Source organism: Diabrotica undecimpunctata, chromosome 1, assembly GCF_040954645.1.
Source record: "Diabrotica undecimpunctata isolate CICGRU chromosome 1, icDiaUnde3, whole genome shotgun sequence".
NCBI classification, from domain to species: Eukaryota; Metazoa; Arthropoda; class Insecta; order Coleoptera; family Chrysomelidae; genus Diabrotica; species Diabrotica undecimpunctata.
Window position 1 is genome coordinate 6,494,929 of NC_092803.1, and position 16,075 is coordinate 6,511,003.

Genomic DNA, 16,075 nt, shown 5'->3' on the forward strand with positions numbered 1-16,075 from the left:
AGTAGGACACCAGAACGTAAAGTTTTCGAAGTAAAAGGATAAGGATTTGGCAGAAGCCTTTAAGAGTAGAGTGCTGGAAGAGCTTGAGGAGAAGATACGGTAAATAACTGGTGGGAAGCCAACAGTAAAGTTATGGTGCGAGTGGAAGAGAATAGGCTAGGAGAAACATCGGGTAAAGGGCCTGCTAGAGACAAAGAAACTTGGTGGTGGAACAATGAAGTACAACAGGAAGTTAGAGAAAAGAGAAAGAATAGAAAGAGGCATGAAAAGGTTATACAGCATTGCTAAAGCAAGGGACAAATCATCAAAGGACTTTACCCACGTGCGGGTCAGATTAAGAGCATGGCAGATTAAGAGTGCTGATGGAAGAGGGTTATGAACCGATGTTGACATAAAGCAAAGATAGTATGAGCACTTTAGAAAGTTTCTAAATGAAGAACACTAGAGAAGAGACAGAGGATGCGGGAACACAAATGAGAATATATTACCGGGAAAAGCGAGAGATGAGATTGTTGAGTCATTAAATAGGATAAAATTGATGAATAGATAGTCGTTAAATAGGATATCGTAAGATAGTAGGACCTAATGGAATACCTATGGAGGTTTGAAAGGTTCTAGGAGAGAAAGTGGTTGATATTTTATGGCAAATGAGTTGGATATATAAGGAAGAAGAATGCCTAATGCATGGACAGATATTATGATGTAATCATCGGGAGACATTCAGGACTGTAAGAACTATAGAGGGACAAATAATGTCGCACACAATTGGTGGTGGATTGGTATGCGAAGGAAGAGGACAAAGGATGCCTTGTTTGCTTTGAGATAGTTGGTAGAGAAATACGGCGAGAAGACAAGATAGCTATATTTGGTAATTAAAGATCTTGAGAAGGCATACGACACACTCCTTAGACAGGAGCTAAAGTACGTAATGTGTTCCTGAGAAGTACGTGAGGCTTGTGAAAGATATGTATGAGAGAGCGTACACCATAGTAAAGACTTGTGCTGGATTGACCGAAAGTTTTACAGTGACGGTTGGTCTACATCAAGACTCTTTACTGAGTCCCTTCCTATTTAATCTTGTTATGGATGTGCTAACAGAGAATGTAAGAGAGGGGACACCTTGATCAATGCTCTTTGCTGATGCTCTCCTGTTAGTAGAAGAGAGCAAAAATATGTTGCAGGAGAAGCTGGAGGGTTGGGGCAAGGCTATTGAAGGAGGAGAACTTAAGATAAGCAGGTCGAAAACGGAGTTTATGTAGTTAGAGAAATATTAATCGCATACATGGTTCTACTATGTATCTCCCACCAAGTATCTTATCTTTCTCTTATGATTTGAAAGATTATTGCATCAGCAGGAATTTCTTCTATGTACTGGATGATTACCGTTTTGACGTTGACCATAACTTGAACAAACAACACACCACTCTTCATGATTCTTACGTAGCAAGCCATTGTTCCGCCTTAGTGGCATAAGACAGAGGTATCTGATAAATTACTACAAGCATTTTAATTCTTTTAGCGATAGTTTTTAATGCAAAGAAATAAATCAATCCTAATCTACAATTTTAAGGTGCAGTTTAGAACGGCCAAAACCAACATTTAGAATATTAATTAATTTTAAGAGACACTTAAGGTGTTTTTCTTCGAAGATTTGTAATACGTAGATTAAAACCTTACCAGAATAGAATTTGAAATACGGGAAAGCTTTGTACAAAACTGAAATTGAAAATGGTACAATATTCAATGGAAAAAAAGAGAGAAATTATTAGGAAGAAATACTCATATCCCTGAATCCTTTGTCAACAGACTGACCTGTTAGCGGATAATTTGTTACATGCTGCACAAGATGACATATCATCAAATTATTATGAATTCTACCAACCTAAATCTGAGCACAGCCCAAGTGTTAAAATATTCACAAATATTAAACGCATGAAACAAAAACAAGCCACAACATGTTCCTTTTCAACAATTAACTGAGACTAAAACCATAATTCCGCCCAACTTTTACCACTTTTTATCGTTCCAAATGGATAAATCTACTCTACTAAAACTTGGTTTTAGTTATTAAAACGTTTCGCAACCGCTCAACTTCAGAGCATAAACATAAGTTACACAAACCTCTGTTTCGATACTTTTTGTTCTAAATAGTTGTCGAAACTTACGAGCTTAGTTGCCTGCAGAGGTACTTATCGATAAAGGGCTTTTTCACGGAAACTTTCGCTTCGGATATTATTTTACATTTTCCTTACAAGCGTTTATTGATTTTCCCTCTAAAGATTTTATGCCTGTTACTGCTGCTGCTCTTGGCGTCGTTACTTATTGTTCTACACGACTATTCGGATTTGGCGAAGGGATTGCTGTGAAAATAACGCGTTTTCTCAATTTATCGCCTTTAAAATATATTTACTACATCCAGATTTTTGAGTTGAAAATTGTAATTAATGTTTTGAGAATTTAGTAATAATATTTTATATGAAGACTGAATTACATACAAAATTCATATGAAAATGTGTTCTACATATTCCAGAAATAAAACAATGTAAATTTAGGTGCTTATGTGCAGTTGTGTGCTACAAGAGTTGAAAATTTCCAAGATTTAATTTTAAACTAAATTTAAAGTAGAAGAAAATTAAATTTGGAGACAATTTTACTTTAATCCATTTTTGTCGTAGTTATGAATGATACTTGCTAAAATATTTAGGATAAAGGTTTTAAAAATAATTTTAACGATTTTTTTCCAAAATTTTATTTCAATTTTACACAAAATTTTTACGGTCTGCAAAAGGAAATATGATGCTTTATAAGAGGTCAACAAACGGAGGCAAAGGAACTAATAGAGGTATAAACTTGTGAAATATTACGCCAAAACTTACAACTAAAATTTTACGAGTGCTAATAAATCAGAGGAATGCCAACGAGTAACGAAAGAGAAAAACGACGCGTATCTGAAAATGATCAACAGAAGGACTAGGAGCAATGTTGAAGAATATCGAGTAAAGAGACGAGAGGAAAAACAAAAACAGAAACAGAAAAAGCGGCAACAAATCAATAAAGAGTTCGAAGAAATAGAAAACCTTAATAGAGAACACGAATACAGAAGATTTTACAAACAGGTTAAGACAAAAAGAAAAATTTTCAAGTCACAAGCGAACCAAGTCAAGGCCCTTAACGGAATTCTTTTAAACGAGAGAGTGGAAGTACTAGAAAGATGGCAGGAACATTTTAGTACGCTACTTAATGAAGAAAGTAGAGCTGAAGGTAGATATGATATAGAAATAGAACAGGAGGATACTAAACTACCAACTTTGGAAGAAATAAACAAAGCAATTCAGTCTCTAGCCAGAAACAAGTCACCCGGAGCAGACAACGTACCCGCAGAAATATTTAAATGTGGCGGTCAAACATTTGTAACCCTCCTTCACAAACTACTAATACAGGTATGGCAAGAACGCGCGTTACCAGAAGATTGGAATACTGGAATTATATGCCATATACACAAAAAAGGAAACGTTCTTGAATATTCCAACTTTAGAGGGATTTCCCTTCTTAATACAGCATATAAAATTGTGTCCCTGATACTTAACGAACGACTGGCACGGTATACTGACAATATAATAGGATCCTAGAAAGGGGCTTCTTGAAAAATAAATCTACCATTGATCACATATCATCCATCAGACAAATATTAGAAAAAACGACGGAGTACGACATAGACTGCCATTACATCTTCGTAGACTTTAAGGCAGCGTACGATACTATTGATAGGCCCCAATTATATTCGGCGATGATCGAATTAGGAATACCAAAAGGATTGGTAGAATTAATTAAAATGACAATGATGAAAGTCGAATGTAAAGTGCGCGTACAAGGGGATGTTTCAAAACCATTTAAAACCAACAGAGGACTGCGCCAGGGAGATGCGCTATTATGCACGCTGTTCAACCTAGCGTTAGAAAAAGTTATGAGAGATTCGGGAATAAACTTAAAAGGTACGATATATACCCGTAGTATACAAATAATGGCATACGCTGATGATATCGTCATAATCGGAAGAACCCAAAATAAAGCAGTGGAGGCTTTCACACGTATCGAAAATGCCGCAGAAAACATCGGACTTCTGATTAACATCCAGAAAACTAAATATATGCCGGTCATATCAAGAATTCAACAAAATAACCTAGAGCTGCAACACGGAACGATAGAAATGGTAGAAGAATTCTGCTACTTAGGATCACTGGTAGACTACAAAAATAACATATCCAACAAGATAAAAAAAGAATATGCGTGGCTAACCGCTGTTATTTTGGCCTGGGCCCTCAACTAAGAGCGAGAAGTATGTCAATAGCAACAAAGTGCAAACTTTATAAAACAATAATACGCCCAGTGCTCACATACAGATCGGAAATATGGACAATGACGACCCGAGATGAAGAGTTACTGCGAGTCTTTGAAAGAAAAGCATTGTGGACCATATATGGTGGAGTAAACGAACAGGGTCTGTGGAGAAGGCGATATAACTTTGAACTCTATAGACTTTTTGGTGATGCATATATTGTGAAGACCATCAAAATAAACCTCCTAAGGTGGGTGGGCCATGTTATGCGGATGGATGAGAGTGATCCCACTAAAATAACTATGCTAATCAGGCCGGTAAGAAGAAGAAGAAGGGGGCGACCTAAACTCAGATATCTGGACGATGTACAGGAAGATCTGAGGGAGATTGGAGTGAGGGGCTGGAGAAGACAGACTCTCGATAGGGAAGGATGAAAGAATGTTTTAAAGCAGGCCAAGGCTCACGAAGGGCTGTAGCACCAACTGATGATGATGAATAAATCAGAGGATAAGTTTAGCAGATGAATAACAGGGTTTTCATAGTAAAAGATCAGGTACAGATGCAATATTCGTTATAAAGCAAATTACTGAGAAATCACTAGAGTTTAATAGACCAGCATTTCTGTGTCTGATTGACCTAAAGAAAGCGTTTGACAGAGTAAGACTCAAAGATGTAATCCATCTTCTGCATAATCGAGAAGTTATCCTAAATATTATAAAAACTATCGAAAACATTTACCAAAACAACAGAATGGAAGTGTCAGAATGGATGGATTTTAGATGAAACTTACAGAAACTATAGAAATAGGTAGCGGAATAAGACAAGGGGATTCATTAATTCCAATGCTCTTCAATTTGACCATGGATAAAATTATCAAAAGCTTTAACAAAGAAAGAGGATACAGAATGGAAAACAAAGAAATAAAATTACTTTGTTACGCTGACGACGTAATATTGACAGCCCAAGATGAACATAGTCTACAAAGACTATCATCCCAGATTTAACATAAGAGTTATGACAATCTCATCTCAAAAAACTAAAAATAGTAGTCAGCAAAGAATCAACCAGATGTAAAATAGAAATTGGTGGCATCAGTATTAAACAATGAAAATAAAATATCTAGAAATTAAACTGTCTAGCTATGGAGACCTGGACAAAGAAGTGAGACATCAAGTACAAAATGCAAATAGACGGACAGGATGCCTTAATAACACTATATGGCGAAACAGACGCTTTAACACTAAAATAAAGTCAAGAATTTATAAAGCCATTGTAAGACCAATAATAACATATGGCTCAGAAACATGACCTGACACAGCCACAACGTAAAGGCTACTGGAAACGACAGAGATGAGGGTATTGAGAAGAATTACAGGAAATACGAGACCTGGACAAAGAAGTGAGACATCAAGTACAAAATGCAAATAGACGGACAGGATGCCTTAATAACACTATATGGCGAAACAGAGGCATTAACACTGAAATAAAGTTAAGAATTTATAAAGCCATTGTAAGACCAATAATGACATATGCCTCAGAAACATGACCTGACACAGCCACAACGTAAAGGCTACTGGAAACGACAGAGATGAGGGTATTGAGAAGAATTACAGAAAATACGCTGAGGGATCAAAAGAGAAGTGAAGATATTAGTACAAAATCTAACGTACAGTGTATAAATGAATGGACACAAAATAGAAAAAAAAAATGGAATAATCACATAATCAGAACGGAAGAGACCTGTATCGTCAAAATAGCAAGAGATAAGTCACCAATCGGCAAAAGAAGTATCGGATGACCGTGCAAAAGATGGAGTAACAACCTTTCATAGAGTTATTAATCCGCCAATGAACAAGCAGATTTGCTTATAAAGAAGAGAAGAAGAAGAAGAAAAAACTCTCAATAACATATCTGTACTTTACCTCTCTTAAAAACACCAAAGAGACGCCCATGTAAACATAATTATATATTAATGGCAGTAAGCAATGACATATCAGATGTCAATTTTTAATTTCTGTCAGTTTATTAATGTTAGTGTCTTACTTTACGTTTGGTAAGTTTTTATATGTTTTACAATAACGTCTTGTTCTCAGTATTGTAGTTTAAGTTACACTTTAAATTTTCGCGAAACTATTTCTGTGGTGGTTTTCCGGGTTTTACTCCTCGTTAAATAATTTTGGTTTTGGGAAATATTTTGTATTATAGACGATATTTCAGCATGGTCTCACTTGCCATTGTCAATTCAGGTAGTAACGCCTCTTGTTAGTGCTTGAAATAAACTGGCTCTTTAGAAAGAAGAGAGCGCCAAGGTCAACTATTTAAGTAACTGCTTTGACCGAAAAAGCAGTTTACTTCAAGCACCAGCAAAAAGTGTTACTACCTGAGCTGACAATGGTAAGTGAGATTTTGCCAAAACGTCGTCAAAAAAATGATTTTTCATAAAACCAAAATAATTCAACGCGGAGTCAACTCCGGAAAACCACAGAAATTATATCTTTTTAATTAATAACCAAATACTATTCGATAAGAATGAGAGATTTTTATTTATAATCTATTTCTAATGAGTGTAGAGTAATAAAATCTCATGAAGTATTCAAAAGCGCTACAGGGTAATCCGTCAATAATCCGTCAATAAATTCCGCCCGCATTGCAAAATTCTGTCGTTTCATAAAGAGCAGGTAGGTATCACCCTGTTTTAAGGGATTAGTCCATTGTTATCGACAGATAAACACTGAGCCAGAGGCGCGCTAGTGGGTTAATTGACAAAAGAATATACATTCTTAAAAATCATATTAAAGGAAATAAAAATGTAATACAGCAGAACAGTGTTATTAAAAAAATATAAAATGTAACAATAAAATATATACGAACCGAAATCGGGAAATACTCACAAACACACACGAATGAACTTTACATATTGAAACACTTGTGGGGAGTTTAAATCAATTTATTCACAAAAACTACAAAAACTTTACTGGATACGTTATTACAATTCTACATCACTATAGTCTTCATCCGAAGAACTGTCATCATCCCCTGGTGTTATAATTATAGGGTCAACCACCTGATCGACCAAGTTGTCCAGTTCCCACATTTTATCTTTCTCTTTTAAAACATGCTGGATTGCTTTTTGCCAGTTTTCTGATGTGATTTCCATAATGGCTTGATCAAACAATACCTTGACATCTTTCATTTTAAATGTGGTATTGTGCCTTGCAACATATCCTTTAACTTGTGCCCATATAAGTTCTATGGGATTTAATTCGCAATGATATGGCGGTAGGCGTAGCACAGTTACTTTATACTTTTCTGCTACATCTTCTACGACATATTTTATGAAGCGAGATTTATGTTGTTTTACTACGGCTAGTAGTTCCTTCTTTATTGAATTCGTCTCAAACTGAATACCTTTATTTTACAGCCAGTTAATAATTTCTTGCTTTCTCCAAGCTGAAGTTGGTACCTTCTCTATGCGCCTTGAATGGTAGCTTGCATTATCCATAACCACGACCGAATCAGCTGGAAGAAATTTTAACATTTCCCCGAAGTAGTCTTCGAAGACATCCGAATTCATGTCCTCATGATAATCTCCCGTCCGACACGACTCAAAGCTTAACAAACCTTCTTTTAAAAATCCTTCTTCGCTTCCAATGTGAGCAATTATAAGCCTCTTCCCTTTTCCCGAAGGCACTTTAATACCCGTCGAAAGGCCTTCTATGAAAGCTTGGCGAGCACTTTTTACATTTTTATCTTGCCACATTTTTTGGACTATATAACCTTCGTTTATCCACGTCTCATCAAGATAAAAAATTTTCTTGTGCTCTCTGCGGTACTGTTTTATAGTTCTCAAATATTTTCGTCTCCAGCAAATGATTTCATCACTTTCCAGTAATAGTGCCTTTCGATTGTGCTTTTCCCAGGAAAAATTCATACTTTTTAAAGTTTTCCATAAAAGTTTTCTGGATATCAAAGGAATATCGTTATCTTGGCTTATCTCCATTAGTATTTTGTCAAGGGTGGGTATTTCCTTTTTAAAATAAAACGAATGAACTTTTCTTCGATTGTCACGTTTGGTGTCTTCACCTAAGATTTTTATTGGTCTTCTTGATTTTCTCTTGCATGGACTTAACTGGCCTGATATCTTTCTTTCTCGCAATAATTTAAAAATCGTGGACTGTCCAATTCCAGTCATTCGCTCAACACTTTCTTGCACAGACAAACTAGGGTGATCGTGTTTTGTGCAATCATATACATTTAAAATTATAACTTTTTCACTAACAGATAGCGGCGAATTTTTTACACCTCTTTTCTTTGGAGTAAATGTCGCCATTTTATAACTTTTTCACTATTTCTATATCACAATATTACTGTACGTTTAATTGGTGTAGTAACAATTACTAACTCGAATGTCGAATGTCGAATGATAATAATAAAATAAAAGAGGGATTATAATGAAAGTGTAAGTAAAACCTCATTACGCGTTATTAGTCTTCATGTTGATTTATTTTAGTTCTTAGTAATATTAGGAGGTGCGTCATACCCTTATCAGTTTCTTCTAATGCTTTTATTCGTTCAGTAAGGAAGTGAATTTGTTTTTATAAATAAAAATGTAATTAGCTTTAATGACCATATAATGGAATACGAGTTTGAAGAATAAGTTAATCGAAAAATTAAATAAAATTGGTTATCACAAAATATCCAAAATATGATATTTTGAGGTACATCAATTTTTGACGACGAAGTTGACATCCGTCCATTTGCCTACGCCCATGACGACACCGAAATTCAGGCAAATTTTATGACACTTCATGATTTATTACTCTACACTCATTTGAAACCAATTATAGTAACATGTGTATGTTCGTCAAAAATAATATTTCTTGCTCTTTTAAAAAGCTTACGAATATTATATTGTATCCCCAACTTGACCGATTTTTAATCCGCCTATCTTTAAGCAAATACTACAAAAGATGCAAGTATATTTATACGAACCCTATTTTCTAAACAGTGAACTAAAACAAGAAAATCTCCCTGCATACAAGTCCCAAGTCCGAGATTCCCCATATTTACATTCGTAGGGAAAGGAATATATTATAGGAAATCTCATATACTTATGCAAGGTGGAAAAAGAGCTTATGATAAGCAGCTTTTCTTGTGACTTATGGCGGTTGTCCGTTTTTCAAGAATAAAGTATAAAACATTAGAACGGTCGCCTTTTGCACATATATTGTGCTCTCTTCTCTTCTGAATCCTGAAATTTTAATATCTTGCGGAGAGTTTTATGACCCTTAATATCATAAGTTATTCATATTATACGGCTAGTCATTCTTGATAGCGTGTCTTATGCGTTGTAGTGCTTTTTCTCTGGAGAGATTGTAAAATATTATTTTCTGTTTTTATACGAATTTATTTGTGTGAATAAAACATGTAAATGTTGGAAGTTCTGTTAAAAATTAACTACAACGTAAAGAGAAAAATATGAGTTAAATATTAAGTGTCTATAACGGAAGTCTGTATATTTTGCAGTTGATCAACTTTTTTTATAAACAAATTTTTTTTTTCATAGCATGACATACCAAACATCACTTTCAACAAATAAGAGTTGTTGGTGGGTACTAGAGGGTCGCAATTATTGTACCTATATATACTGATGTTTGTTCAACATACGTAAACTAGTAAACGTAAACGGTGAGTTTCAGAAAACTTAATTGGGAAAAAATGTAAATAAGAAAACATTAATATTGTTCTGAAGCTAGTTTCTTGTGGCATTTTAAGAAACTACATGCAAGCAATGACATCACTAACTTAAAAATCGATGTAAAATTTTTTCTTTTTGCTGATGATACCAGTATTACCTGAAAGAACTCTAATATTGCAACTCTTCATGCAATTATAACTTCTGGTCTACTTAAAAACCTGGTCAGACTCTAATTTATTCTCTTAACGTGGATAAGACAGAAGCATTATCCTATAAAGGAGCTCTTCGATTCTTGCTTCTTAATAACAGCCTGCTCAGTATCGTTAATTTTGTAAAATTTCTTGGTATTTTTAGACAGCAACCTTAAATGGCCTCTACATGTCGATTTGTTTAGTAAGAAACTAGCCTCAGCCTGCTATACAATATGATCTGTTTATTTTTCTTTGTTCGAGTCTCATCTTCGATATGGCCTTCGTTTTTGGGGTTCTAGTACAGCTGCCCAATTTAATGTTATTTTAAATTACAAAAAAGAGCAATACGGTGTCTTTTGGCCTCAGTAGAATAACACATTGCAAAAGCTACTTCAAGAATCACAGGATTTTAACTCTTTCTTCTCTATATATTTTAGAAACTGTTTACTTAATTCGTGAACACCTACATGTTTTTCCAGCAAGACCTAATCATGACTACTCCACCAGAATTTCAAGCTTCAAGAAATTCAATTATAATCGGCAAAAAAATTATACAACCATCTCCCTTTGCAACTTAAATCTACAACTTCTTTTCTTAAGTTCCGTAAATTAACAAAAGCCTATCTATCTGAAAGACCATATTATTCGGTAGAAGAGTTTCTTAACGAATCGCCAAGAAATTACAGTATGTTTAGGTGTAAGCAACTAACTTAATTATTTTTAGATACATTTGGGTATCAAATGCAGCAACTTAAACTTATTCGTAAAATAGTTCGTAAGGTTTTATTATGCAATTTGCAATTTAGTTAAATTTTGCAATGGATTGTATAAATTATTATCTTTTATTTTGTGATTCAGTGATATTGACTATTTATGTAATTTTAGTAAACTTGAATGGTTATTGTTATTTTTTTTTTACTTTTTGTAAGCTTTGTCTATAAAATTGTATAATTTTCAGTGACAATAAAGCATATTTCTATTCTACTCTATTAGACACAAACAAGCGCATTCCATTGTCCATCTCTAAGCTCAAAAGTTTTAGAAACACCTGCTTTAAAGTTGGACATTGTTATTTATTCTCTTTGTTTACTTTATATATGAAATTTCACTGTTTTAGAAAATATATCCATAAGATTTTCTTTCATTTCTTTCACCCATCAGCATAAATCATTCTTTTTTTAAAAATGAATTGTTTCATTTCGATCAGTAAACTAAAAGACTATTTTTTTTTGTTTCAGGTGAGAAACGTTATCGTTAATCATCAATTAGGTAAGATAGAACTTAAAGTGGGGTTATAATTTATATTCATAGGGAAAAGTTAATTTTTTGTAGTCGGCTATATACTACTAATCACAAATTTTTTTATTAAATAATACTTATTTTATAAATATATTTATTTAAGAGAACCCTTACGTGCTAAATCACAGAATGTTTTCGGAATAAATATACCATCTACAGTGCCGCTATCTAGAATAAGTATAACTACATTTTTCTCTTAATTAAACGTTCTGTCGTTACTTACCAAGCGGGGTGCGGCTAAACACCAAAAACAAATCTGACTAACTTTTTGCAGTAAACAGCAATCTATCAAAACTTTCTTATGCGAACTCATACATATATTTAAGAAACATACCTGAAGGAAATTAAATAAAAAAAAGTTTTTTTGAAAATATCGCCAACAATAAATAATTATTGATGTCTAGGGTTCAACTGAACCCCGCTTTGATGTACGAAGGTTAAATATATCGATGTATTTTAAAATTGAAGGGTTTAATGTGAAACAATGACAAGCCACACATAAGTTCAAAAAGAGATAGTGCTATGGTCGGTTAAATTAATAGTATAACAAGCCACTAAAAATTTATTTCAGCCTTTCGTTAATAAATGGCGGGATAAACCTATCGTAATGCTATTACATAGGTCTAATTTGTCTTAATATTTACTCGACATAATGACAAGCCACATCAAAATGGCGAACATGGGTGGAAGCGATTTGGATATTTATGTGAGTTTTGACGATTCTAGCAAGAAAAATACTGAAGTTGAGTCGACGTTTAATGACAGTGATCCTGACTATGTACAATCTAGGAGACTCAAGTGATGAAAATATAGCGGTATGTAATTTTTTTGTTAAATGTGGCTTGTCACATTATTATCATTCATGATTAAAGTATGATTGTAGTGGCTTGTGGCATGGCTTGTTATATTATTGCATTTTGTTTGAGGATAATGAACAAGATCCTCAAAAAAAAATGAGAAAACCATACACAACCGACAAAACTTCAACGAGTTGATAGAGACATAGAAATTAACACTGTTATTCAAGATGAAAAAGAAAGATTCGACCAAATTTAGGGCAAACATATTTAAGCGACAAAACGAAAAAAATGTGCCTAGTCGAGAATTAAGACCGCCTTGCAGTTGCACTAAGAAGTGTAGGAAAAAGCTTCAGGGCCACGAGAGCAATATTTTTAACGAGTTTTGGAACCTTGGTTCATGGAAGTTACAAAATAGCTACTTATTCGGATGTATAGATATTGTTAACAAGAAAAGATCCTACCGAAAGAAGCAAAAACATCAAGAAGCGCACATAAAGAGCAACATAGTCTATTCCATTATTGTTAATGGTGATACTAGACATGTCTGTAAAACAGAATTTTTAAATATCCATGGACTTTAAGCTTCTAAGGACAGGGTAAATAACATTGTTCGCAAGAAGATAGAAGGAAATCTAGTGCAAGAAAGAGACAACAGAGAAAAGCATACAAACCGTGTGAAAAAACATATCTGATTTGGAAATACTAAGTGTTAAAAATCACATACATTCGATTCCAAAGTATTAAAGTCACCACAGTCGACAAGAGAATATAAATAAAGTTGACCTGGCCCCTAACATGAGTATAGCCAGTATCTATTCGGATGGATATGTCCCTTGGTGTAAAGAAGCGGAAATTGAACTAGTTAAAAAGCCTACTTACCGTAAGATATTCTGTACCGACTATAATAATGGATTCAAGTTGCCAAAATCAGACACTTGCAAGACATGCCCATATCCAAATAGAGTCAGCAAAATCATAAATAAAATATTAAAGCGAATTAACAAAAAGACTTAACTTGCACAAGTGTGAGGCTCAGGCAATGCAACAATTACTGAAAAGCGAAACAACCCAGTCCAGAATTGATAAGAAGACATCTGACATTTGACTTGCAGCAAAAGTTACCGATTCCCAAATTAACCACTGGTCATGCATTTTATTGCAGAAAAATATGGATGTATAATCTGTGAATCCATGATTGTACGGATGACGCTGGTTATATATTGTAATGTAAACATAGCAAGGAAATAAAGAAGGAAAAATTAAGGGGTAATTAGCCTAGTAAAGAGTAATAATTATTTAAGTAATTATTACATATTCCAAATTGATTAAAGAACAAATAAATTCATAGCTAGTAACTAACATATTTAATGTAAACATTTTACATTAAACAAAGATTGAAAACTCGACCCAGTTTAAATGTATTACACGAGTCTCAAATATCAGGCCACCACGGTTGTTTAAATCACGTTTAAAAAAACATAGACCTCCGCTGAAAAATAACACGGGGACTGAAAATTGAGAATACGGGCTCATAAAAAACCGAACAAGCGGGCCAGCGAGGACGGCGAGGACGAGGAAGTACGGGAGATCGGACGATACGCAGCCAGTGACCGCGCTATTTAACTCGCCGGGATAGTGTGACGTAGAAGTGCCGGTATCTGGAGATTCGAAAGTTCGCGATAGCGCGCCGTTTTGACCTCTTAAAACTGACGGATCTCGAATCCCTGTAGGACTGGAGGCGTATTCATTAGCTAGAGCCTAAATACGCGAAGGTAACTAAGATCTATATACTAACCCAAGGTATATCTAATATACGGAATTGTCCGCCCTTTAATTCCTTGCTTTGTCTCTTCTCGTCTCCCTTCGCGCCTGATCGAAACATTATTGGTCATAACTGATATTTTGTAGTATACAGTTTTTTTTTTGTTATTCCCGGCTGTTACAGGTAGAGACTAGAAGAGATACACATTTTCGCTCATGCACTGCTCCGGCTTCTAACGTAATCCCATAGCCTCTCACTCTTTGCAGGACCTGAGACCGAGAAGTCCTTAATCCCCTTCCTCCCAAAATCTCCCTACCCTCTTGTAAATCCGCGAGGGCGGAACCAGTCAGTCCAGCCTAGTGGAACCAGTAAGCCTTGCCCCGCTCGCAGGGATAAGTATCCCCTAAGAATTGTAGATGCATTGATAAGGATATTGAGACAGACGTCTTCTACAATGGTGACAGCATTTATTAGAGTGGTGACAATTTATTAGAGTGGTTTATTAGATTTATTACAGTTTCAATCCTAAATTATTAGAATATTTGTCTCAACGGAAAACGTTGCAAAAAGAGGAAGTGATGAAATTGCATCAATACTCATAAAATTTCTGAGCTCAAAGATAGGTGAAGTAGAATATCTCATTTTCTTCACGAATAATTGTCCCGGGCAAAACAAAAACTGGCTTTTAATGTCTTCATGGTTCCAGTTAGTGAAGAAATAAAAATCAGCGAAAACACTCACCTTCCCTCTGACAGAGATTTTGTTCTTATAGAAAAACGACATAGAAAGTATGCTCCGCTTGTATACTCTCCTAAGGAGTGGCATAAAATTATAAAAAATACTAATAAAAAGAAGCCCTTCAACTTATCTGTTATGAAGCAGAAAGATTTTTTCAATGTATAACCACTCTAAGAAAATATTAAATAGAGCACTCGCACTGATGACCAGCAATCTTTGGATTTTCCAATGTTTTTTCATTTTTAATTAGGAGTGATAACAAAAAAGTATTTTACGTTAAGTGTTCTGTGAAAGGTACCTACAACTTCGTTGCTGTTGTCAAGAAGGTACGTCCAAATGTGCTTTCTGTATCTGATTTACAACAGAAGTATATTGAGCGCATTCGTATTGAAAAAAGAAACTTGAAAATGTGAGATCACTATTACCCTATAAACCTTGAGGTATCATCCCTTCTACAATAGTTTACGAGATGATGTCAGACCTGATGTTGCTGATGAGGTTGCCGAGCTGGTTGATTAAATAAGATTTTAAGTATTTATTAATTATTGTAATAATGTAACAAGCCACATTTTTTTTTAAATAAAGAATTTTTTTTAATAATTTTATTAATATTTTTGTAACAATAGTTCCATAGGGACATCGACATATCTAAACTAAAACAACAAAAGTTGTTACTGGATTTTAGAATATTATTTTTAACATTCAAACAATTCAAAGTCAAATACCTCACTTTTACCTTTATGAGGCTTGTCATTGTTTCAAATGAAGCCCTTCAATTGTATCAATATTTTAATATCGATATTAAACTTTCGATATGTCGGCACATATATCGATATTTGGGATTTAATGTATCGTCACACAGGATTAATATATTATATTGGTACGTATTTAATATTATACAGAAAATAGTTTATGTATTTATTCTTTTTTATTCTATGTTTAATTTATGCACTTAGTGATAGCATAAATAAAGGTGTACCTACCAATATTTTGATTTACCTTTCAGACCACGTATGTTCCGAAATCGATCCCTATATAATTTTTATTAATATCGACACGTAACAAATAAAAGGGATCATTCCAGATTAAGCACATACCGTAAAAATTCGAACGGAATGTTAATAAAGACGGAAAACTCTCATTATCTAGCGCGATCGTTGATTGTTATTCAGCACCGGCATTCCTGCGATACGTGTAATTTATCGTAGCAGGAAAGCAGGAGGTCTGCCGTGGAAAAGGTGCTTCGAGCAG